The 9,357-nt window shown below is 45.9% G+C and overlaps 1 protein-coding gene across 2 annotated transcripts in view; it reads left to right on the forward strand.

Annotated features, from left to right (window-relative positions):
- The window catches only part of cad (carbamoyl-phosphate synthetase 2, aspartate transcarbamylase, and dihydroorotase), a 425,149-nt gene that overhangs the window by 279,218 nt on the left and 136,574 nt on the right, over positions 1-9,357 (forward strand). The window lies entirely within an intron of this gene.

A 9,357-nucleotide genomic window follows, 5' to 3' on the forward strand; every position in this document is an offset into this window, starting at 1 on the left:
TAATATATGATAGCCTTTCTACACAAGCAGCTTTTTATATTTACTGGACATTTTATTTTCCCCTATTAGCGCCTGTAGGAGATTTTGTTGTTGTTGCTATTCTTGTTTTCTTTCCCCCCAATATAAATTATTTCTAAATAAATTATGTAATTGAAAATATACAGTATATTTAATAGAAGCCAACTCCACTTTTGAAATAATTAACACATAAACACAACACTTTTTGAAGGTTTTGTTTATGTCCAGGTTTCCCAGATTCCATCTCTGTAGCATCTCTGTAGCACGTGAGTTGCGTGTTCAGTGAGTGAGTCTAGTGGCTGGTGACTGCTAGGACCATAGGCTAGTCTGTGACAGATGCCTTGCCCTTGTAAGTAATTTTGTTCAAAGTACTTCAAACAAAGATAAAGTCTATCCATCAACAGAATAAAAACTTTAAAAACGTAACCAGACTGTGTTTACCGCCTCAAGTGAATTAACTTATCCCCAGCCAGATCCATATTTAGATGTAACGTTAGCTAGCTAGCTAGTTTATCTAGCTAGCTAATTTTCTTTAGCAATTTTTTTTCCCGCCACTTTATGCTGCAGTGGCTACACTCAGGTCCTCAACTATAGAATATACAGCGTCGGGACCTGAGCTCTGCTCCCAAAATTTCTTCAGCGATCAAGCAGTCAAGAAGAAGAACAAGAAGATGAAGAAGTTGTCTCACTGCGCAGGAGGAGCTGTCCGCTTGTGTACCGCCTGCTGGACCGGCTACATCCTGCCGTCGGACCTCCACCCCCGCTGCAAGGCTTGCCTGGGCGCCGTTCACGCCGGGTTAGCGTTGACTCCGCAGGCCTCCTGCCAATTCTGTGCTCGACTGCCTGTGGAGGAACTGCAGCGGCGGGCGGATGCCTTCACGGCGCTCCAGATGGAGGGAAGCGATGACGGTAGCTGGGCTGACCGCGGCGCCGTCTCTCCGGACGACGAGCTGGACGAGATCCTCTGCGGCAACGACTTTCCGAATATTCCGGAGGAAATCCTCGATGGCGGGCACGAGTCAGCCGGCTCGGCTCCCTCCATCTCGGGCTCTCCTCCTGATTCTCCCGTCTCCCCGTCGGGAGACCTGGAGCCTGATCTTGAGGGCGGGGCCCCGCAATTGCGGCTTTCCCCTTCCCCACCGCGGCAAGGAGCTCCGCTGCAGCAGTCCTCCGCGGTCCTCTCCTTCTCCGCTTCAATCTGCCAGCCACATGCCGGCCGCCAAAGGACTTCTCCTGGACTTGCCGGACATCATTAAGCAGGCGGCGGATTTAAGGGGCATAGTGATGCCGGCAGAGCAACCTGCACCTGCTCAGGGCCTCTTAGGCGGGGATGTGTACGTCCAGGAGCCGCCGGTCAAACGCCCCCCGCTTTGGCTCTCCTTTATGCGTTTCCCCCAGTTCCCCTGATTTCTCGCCTCTTAGCGCGCGTTCAGGAGGAGAACCTAGCGGTTATTCTGGTGGCACCAGAACGCACGAGCGCGTCTTGGTTCCCGACCATGGTGCAGCTGCTGGCGGGGAAACCGTGGCAGCTCCCATGGCGCAGAGACGCACTGTCACAGCTGGACGGTGCGATCCTCCATCTTCCAGTAATAGGCCAACAACTGTGGGCCTGGCCGCTGAACTGGAGCGCTTGGAAAGGTTAGGTCATCGGGTTAAAGTGGGATTTGGCAGGTGGGGAAACCCTGTTTCCGGGGGGGGGGGGGGTAAGATACATAATTAACCTCTTGAATTAAGTCAATAAACAGTATAATGTTAACCAAAAATGGTAAATTATGTTATATTACTAGATTTCAGCATTGAGGTGCTTACATTCATGATTTTGCATAAGCATACTAACCTAAAAACCTATTATTGGGAATCGCGAGAAAGTTTCAGAGTGACAGAGACACAGAGCGTCCGTAACCATAGTAACTCTCTCTCACTCCTGCCTGCGTGCGCACGGCGCGAGAGGAGAGGGAGAGACGCAGAAGAGCCGCTGACTGAGATTACTCTGAGCACCATGCATGGGAATAAATTACAATATAATAAATTTGTGTATATTTCTCGCTATTCAGATGGTCTGAATAACTCGCTGCTGCACGGTGCTGCTCTGTCTTGTCTGTCCGTGCGCTGTCAGCGTCTCTTTTCATGCCGCGACGTTATCAGTTATGAATTTGTATTTCACTGCGTGAGAAAATGGACTTGTGGCGTGAGAGCGTGTGAAAAATGTCAATTGCGTGAGTCTCACGGTCAATGCGTGAGAGTTGGCAGCCCTGTGAACTTGCTTGACATTATTATGTATGAATCAGATTTATTTACTTATTAATTGAAGGTTAATAAGTAACGAGCCGTTCCGGATCGTTCCAGCCCACTTTAACCCCTGGTTAGGTCTGCCCCCTGCGGTGGTGCGCACTATCCAAGGTGCGAGAGCCCCTTCTACTACAGCGTGTTACGCAGGTAGATGGTCTGCTTTTCAGCACTGGTGTGTGGAGAGAGGCTCAGATCCCACGTTGTGTCCTCTGCCTCTCGTGTTAACCTACCTGCAGACGTTGGTCCATTGATTTGGCTCCATCTACAATCAAAGCGTATGCTGCAGCCATTTCATCCTGCCATGAGGGCTATGGAGAGAGATCAGTTTTCACGCATCCCTTATGCGCGCTGTCGGTCTTGCCGTCCTGCCTTTCTATTAGAGAGGACGGGAGCACAGCGACTTTACAGCCAAATCCCTCATTCACACCTAAAGTCCTAACAAACTCCTTTCGGTCGAGAATTATTTCCCTCGAGGGGTTCTTCCCCCTGCCTCACAGAAATAAGGCAGAGGAAGCGTCTCACCGACTCTGCCCAGTGCGCGCTTTGTCTCAGTATGTTTTGCGCACAGCAAACATCCGACAGACACAGCAGCTGTTTGTTCATTACAGAGGGCATTCACAAGGCTCGGCTCTGTCAAAACAGCGTCTGTCGCACTGGCTGTGTGATGCCATCACACAAGCCTACAGTGCGGCGGGAGCCGAGCCACCGCAGGGCATCCGGGCGCACTCCACGAGAGCCTTGTCATCATCTACGGCCCTCCTCAGAGGGATGGCGGTGGCAGACAGCTGCGCAGCGGCATCTTGGGCTTCTCCGTGCCTTTTCATCCGTTTCTATCTGCGCAATGTGTCCTCCCTGACTCATTCAGTCTTAAACGTGCTAGACCGCAGATGACGCGTTGTCAGTTCTGGCGTTTTTACGCACGTGCCAAACGGTGCGCCCCCAATCTCATCATCACGGATTAGTGGGCTGCATGAGGGATCATTACGATACGTAATCAACGTCTCACATTCTGCAACGGCAGTGTTGTGTGGAGCGAGAGTTCTATCACTCGCCTTTTTTCCACACAAGGTTGACATGAGGTCAACCATGGCACAGCCGGTGTTTTCCTGCCTTATTACGCTTCGCATTATAGGGTTGTGAACTGGTGTATGTTATCTGCTTGAGGTCCTCGGTGTCTCAGTGGGCATTGACTACATCAGCTTCGCCCTTAACCCAATAGCGACAGCTCTTAGAGGGCGAAGCCTATACGAAATAGAACGTTAGTTATGTTACCATAACTCCAGATTCTATGACTATAGGCGTAGCCCTCTAAGACTTAGGCCCCCTGCTCCACCGACATTGGCCGAAGAAATTACTGGCTTTTGGGAGCAGAGCTCAGGTCCCGACGCTGTATATTCTATAGTTGAGGACCTGAGTGTAGCCACTGTAGCGTAAAGTGGCGGGAAAGAAAATGTAACCCTCTAACCCTAGTCGTAACACATTTTGAATGCAGCTGTTCATATACACATTAACACAAATAAAACTCTTTTGGACTGAGACGTGCCAATTTAGTAGACACTATGTAGTATAGTATATCTAGACATGTCTGTTTAACATGTTTCTACATGTAATACTAACAGTCAGTAGTCCAGACACACCCCAGGGAGAGGATATAATGAAAGAAAGGGAAGGCACTACCAGTTTTGAACAACAGCAGTCCATACTTTAAGAGGGGATAACCACTAATAAGCTGCCAGTCTGCAAGGTCTATCATATCAAAACATAATCTAGGGATGTATAGGAATTAAAAAATCACAACTAGAATTTGCCCACCCAGATGGTACCGGTACGTTAAATTTTGGGTCTGAGCCCATGGACTAGGTAGATCATTGGCTTTGGCACTCCATGCTCCATGCTAGGTCCATGCTAACACTTTAGCGTACACTATGTTGAGTGACAGTAGCTCCGTGCTAACACTTTAGCATACACTATGTTGAGTGACAGCAGCTTCATGCTAACATGTTGAGTGACCATTTACCAGAAAACTCACTGGTTTCCTTGAAGGAAGCTCACCACAGATGAATAGAGGCAGAGCCTGCAATACAAAAATATATTGCTATTATTACTATTATTGATTTTATATTATTGTTATACAGTATCTGTGGTTCTTAATCTCTGGGTTGAGGCCCATCAACACTACAGGCCAAGCCACCGTCAGCTGACCGCTGTTTAACTTTAGAATCTAAACTTCTTTATAAATGTCCCTACTTGACTTTTTCCTACATTTTCTAAATAATGCAAAGAAATAGAATTTAATTAATAATTGATATATTTACTCCCTTCAGCTGACGGCTTGTTGGTGTTTCTTAGAATCCCCAGGCTGTCTAGTGTTCAGAGGGAGCAGGTTTAACGAGCCTGAAGGGTTTGGTCTGGTTCTGGTTCTGGTCCTGCAGCTCCAGACAGAGTTCACTACATCTGTTTCCCAGTGAAAAGCAGAAGAGTGAGGCCGCTCTGCTTATCAGGACGTTCTGCTGGGAACCAGGTGTTCTGCTGTAAGTACATTCTAACTGTGAAGCTGTAAAAGAAAAGAGTGAATATAATCCATGAGATGCTTTATCCCAGAATATAATTCAACCGTCACTTTATCTCTGTATATGTGTATGTAGCTCATATATGACACATGTATCCGTATATGAAGTATGCTGTGTTGACTTTGTATTACAGCCTATATACTAATACAGTATTACTTGACCTTTACCCTCTGCTGTCTGTCTGTCTGCCTGTCTGTCTGCAGCCATTTTGTGGCGGCCATGTTATTGCTGCTGTTCAGACACAAAATGGCGTCTTCCTCTCATTAAGTATTCACTACAAGTTATATTCTATATTCTATATTCTACACTTATATTCTGCATTTGATTCAGATTTTATCTTTTTCTTCTTCTGTTTCTATTGGTTATTTTTAATATTACTGTTTTTATTGGTTTATATTGTCGGTTATTCTTGTGTCTTTTAACAAAGTAACAAGAAGCCATTAAGATAAAGTGCTTGATATACCAATAAAAAATAAATAAAAAGATTTAGATTCTGATTCTGAAAAAATGCTTCACTATCAAGAGAAATAAAAGACAAACAACAGATCAATAGATCAGTGAGGTAAAAGTAATAAAACAGTTAATAAGTTAATAATAAATAAAAATAATCAATAAAAACAATAAATAAACAACATTTATATAAGTGTGTGCACATGTATGTATACATGTATGTACAGTGTGTGTGTGTGTGTGTGTGTGTGTGGTAAACAAGGTGGGAACTGAGCGTTGGTCAGCAGGCAGAGAGAGCCGGGATTGGTCGAGCCGGTTAACGAGGTTCACCTGGACTGATTCACCTGATGAACCTGATCCTGACCCTGATCCTGGTCCTGTGTGCAGCAGCAGGGGAGCTGCAGCTGCTCCCTGAGCAACATGAAGGATTTTCTTCATCAGTCTCTGTGATCAGAAGTCATCAGACTCACAGACAGACCTGCTGGCTGCAGTCTGTTTCAGGTCTGTTTATCCGGTTTATCTGCTGCGGTTTATTTATGGTTGATTTTAATTTTAAATTTAAATTCATAAACAGGATTTTGGATGTGGGAAGAATTTCCAACCAGTTCAACATGTGAACACTGTAAACTGTTCTGCTTCCTCTGATATGAAGAGAACAAAACATCAAACACTGGAGAAGAGAAACGTCTGCTGGAGATTAAAGGAGCGCGCACACACGCACGCACGCACGCACGCACGCACACACACACCCACACACACACACACACACACACAGTCAGTCCAGGTGCTGCTGGTCTTTCTGCTGGTTCCTCCACATGGTTTATCATCATAACATCAAATAAAATAAAAAGTAGAAGCTGGCAGTCTGTAGTTTGAACTCATTCATCTGTTGTTGTGAAACTCATATTTATCTGTAGAGGAACAACAGCTGGAAGACCAACAGACTGTCCTGAAGTCTCTGTTTCTGGATCAGACCTGCAGGACTGTAGAGGACCGGGCCTGTCCTGGACTAAACCACATCCTACATCCTACACCCTGTACCCTACATCCTAGACCCCACGCCCTTGATCTCAGGTTCTACACCCTGTACAGGGACAAGGTTGCTGGGAACAAGGCTGTAGGAAATAAGGGTGTAGGGAGTAAGGGTCTAGGATGTAAGGTGGTGAGTTTAGGACTTGGCCTCTGACTTTCCAGTAGATTCTGTGGTTTAAAGGATGAGACAGAAGAGCAAAGCAGGAGCAACACCAGTCTGGTCAGAACAGCAGTAGAACAGTAGAACAGTAGAACAGTAGAACAGCAGCAGAACAGTAGAACAGTAGAACAGTAGAACAGCAGCAGAACAGTAGAACAGCAGAACAGCAGAACAGTAGAACAGCAGCAGAACAGTAGAACAGCAGAACAGCAGAACAGTAGAACAGTAGAACAGTAGAACAGCAGCAGAACAGTAGAACAGTAGAACAGCAGCAGAACAGTAGAACAGCAGAACAGCAGAACAGCAGCAGAACAGTAGAACAGTAGAACAGCAGAACAGTAGAACAGTAGAACAGCAGAACAGCAGCAGAACAGTAGAACAGGAGAACAGTAGACTGCTGCTGTTCTACTGTTCTACTGTTCTGCTGCTGTTCTACTGTTCTACTGTTCTGCTGCTGTTCTACTGTTCTCCTGTTCTACTGTTCTGCTGCTGTTCTGCTGTTCTACTGTTCTACTGTTCTACTGTTCTGCTGCTGTTCTACTGTTCTACTGTTCTGCTGTTCTACTGTTCTACTGTTCTACTGTTCTGCTGCTGTTCTGCTGTTCTGCTGTTCTACTGTTCTGGTGTTCTGCTGCTGTTCTGCTGTTCTGCTGTTCTACTGTTCTGCTGTTCTGCTGTTCTACTGTTCTGCTGCTGTTCTACTGTTCTGCTGTTCTGCTGTTCTACTGTTCTGCTGCTGTTCTACTGTTCTACTGTTCTACTGTTCTGCTGCTGTTCTACTGTTCTACTGTTCTACTGTTCTACTGCTGTTCTGACCAGACGTGTCAGAACAGCAGGTGTTGCTCCTGCTTTGCTCTTCTGTCTCATCCTTTAAACCACAGAATCTACTGGAAAGTCAGAGGCCAAGTCCTAAACTCACCACCTTACATCCTAGACCCTTACTCCCTACACCCTTATTTCCTACAGCCTTGTTCCCAGCAACCTTGTCCCTGTACAGGGTGTAGAACCTGAGATCAAGGGCGTGGGGTCTAGGATGTAGGGTACAGGGTGTAGGATGTAGGATGTGGTTTAGTCCAGGACAGGCCCGGTCCTCTACAGTCCTGCAGGTCTGATCCAGAAACAGAGACTTCAGGACAGTCTGTTGGTCTTCCAGCTGTTGTTCCTCTACAGATAAATATGAGTTTCACAACAACAGATGAATGAGTTCAAACTACAGACTGCCAGCTTCTACTTTTTAGAACAGCAGCAGAACAGTAGAACAGTAGAACAGGAGAACAGTAGAACAGTAGAACAGCAGCAGAACAGTAGAACAGCAGCAGAACAGTAGAACAGTAGAACAGCAGAACAGCAGCAGAACAGTAGAACAGTAGAACAGTAGAACAGGAGAACAGTAGAACAGTAGAACAGCAGCAGAACAGTAGAACAGTAGAACAGCAGAACAGTAGAACAGCAGAACAGTAGAACAGTAGAACAGCAGAACAGTAGAACAGCAGAACAGTAGAACAGTAAAACAGCAGCAGAACAGTAGAACAGCAGCAGAACAGTAGACCAGTAGAACAGCAGTAGAACAAAACAGCTGCAGTAGAACAGTACACAGCAGTAGAACAGCAGTAGAACAGCAGCAGAATAGTAGAACAGTAGAACAGCAGTAGAACAGTAGAACAGTAGAACAGCAGCAGAAGAGTAGAACAGTAGAATAGCAGAACAGTAGAACAGTAGAACAGTAGAACAGCAGTAGAACAAAACAGCTGCAGTAGAACAGTACACAGCAGTAGAACAGCAGTAGAACAGCAGCAGAATAGTAGAACAGTAGAACAGCAGTAGAACAGTAGAACAGTAGAACAGCAGCAGAACAGTAGAACAGTAGAATAGCAGAACAGTAGAACAGTAGAACAGCAGAACATTAGAACAGTAGAACATTAGAACAGCAGCAGAACAGTAGAACAGTAGAACAGCAGTAGAACAGTAGAACAGAACAGCTGCAGTAGAACAGTAGAACAGCAGTAGAACAGTAGAACAGTAGAACAGCAGAACAGTAGAACAGCAGTAGAACAGCAGCAGAACAGTAGAACAGCAGCAGAACAGCAGTAGAACAGCAGTAGAACAGTAGAACAGCAGTAGAACAGTAGAACAGCAGCAGAACAGCAGCAGAACAGCAGTAGAACAGTAGAACAGCAGTAGAACAGAACAGCAGCAGAACAGTAGAACAGTAGAACAGCAGCAGAACAGTAGAACAGTAGAACAGCAGTAGAACAGCAGTAGAACAGAACAGCAGCAGAACAGCAGAACAGTAGAACAGCAGCAGAACAGTAGAACAGTAGAACAGCAGTAGAACAGAACAGCAGCAGAACAGCAGAACAGTAGAACAGCAGCAGAACAGTAGAACAGTAGAACAGCAGTAGAACAGAACAGCAGCAGAACAGTAGAACAGTAGAACAGCAGCAGAACAGTAGAACAGTAGAACAGCAGTAGAACAGCAGTAGAACAGAACAGCAGCAGAACAGCAGAACAGTAGAACAGCAGCAGAACAGTACAACAGTAGAACAGCAGTAGAACAGAACAGCAGCAGAACAGCAGAACAGTAGAACAGCAGCAGAACAGTAGAACAGTAGAACAGCAGTAGAACAGAACAGCAGCAGAACAGTAGAACAGCAGTAGAACAGCAGTAGAACAGTAGAACAGTAGAACAGCAGTAGAACAGTAGAACAGTAGAACAGCAGTAGAACAGAACAGCAGCAGAACAGTAGAACAGCAGTAGAACAGCAGTAGAACAGTAGAACAGTAGAACAGCAGTAGAACAGTAGAACAGTAGAACAGCAGTAGAACAGCAGCAGAACA

This window comes from Centroberyx gerrardi, chromosome 18 (assembly GCF_048128805.1).
Source record: "Centroberyx gerrardi isolate f3 chromosome 18, fCenGer3.hap1.cur.20231027, whole genome shotgun sequence".
In the NCBI taxonomy this organism is placed as follows: Eukaryota; Metazoa; Chordata; class Actinopteri; order Beryciformes; family Berycidae; genus Centroberyx; species Centroberyx gerrardi.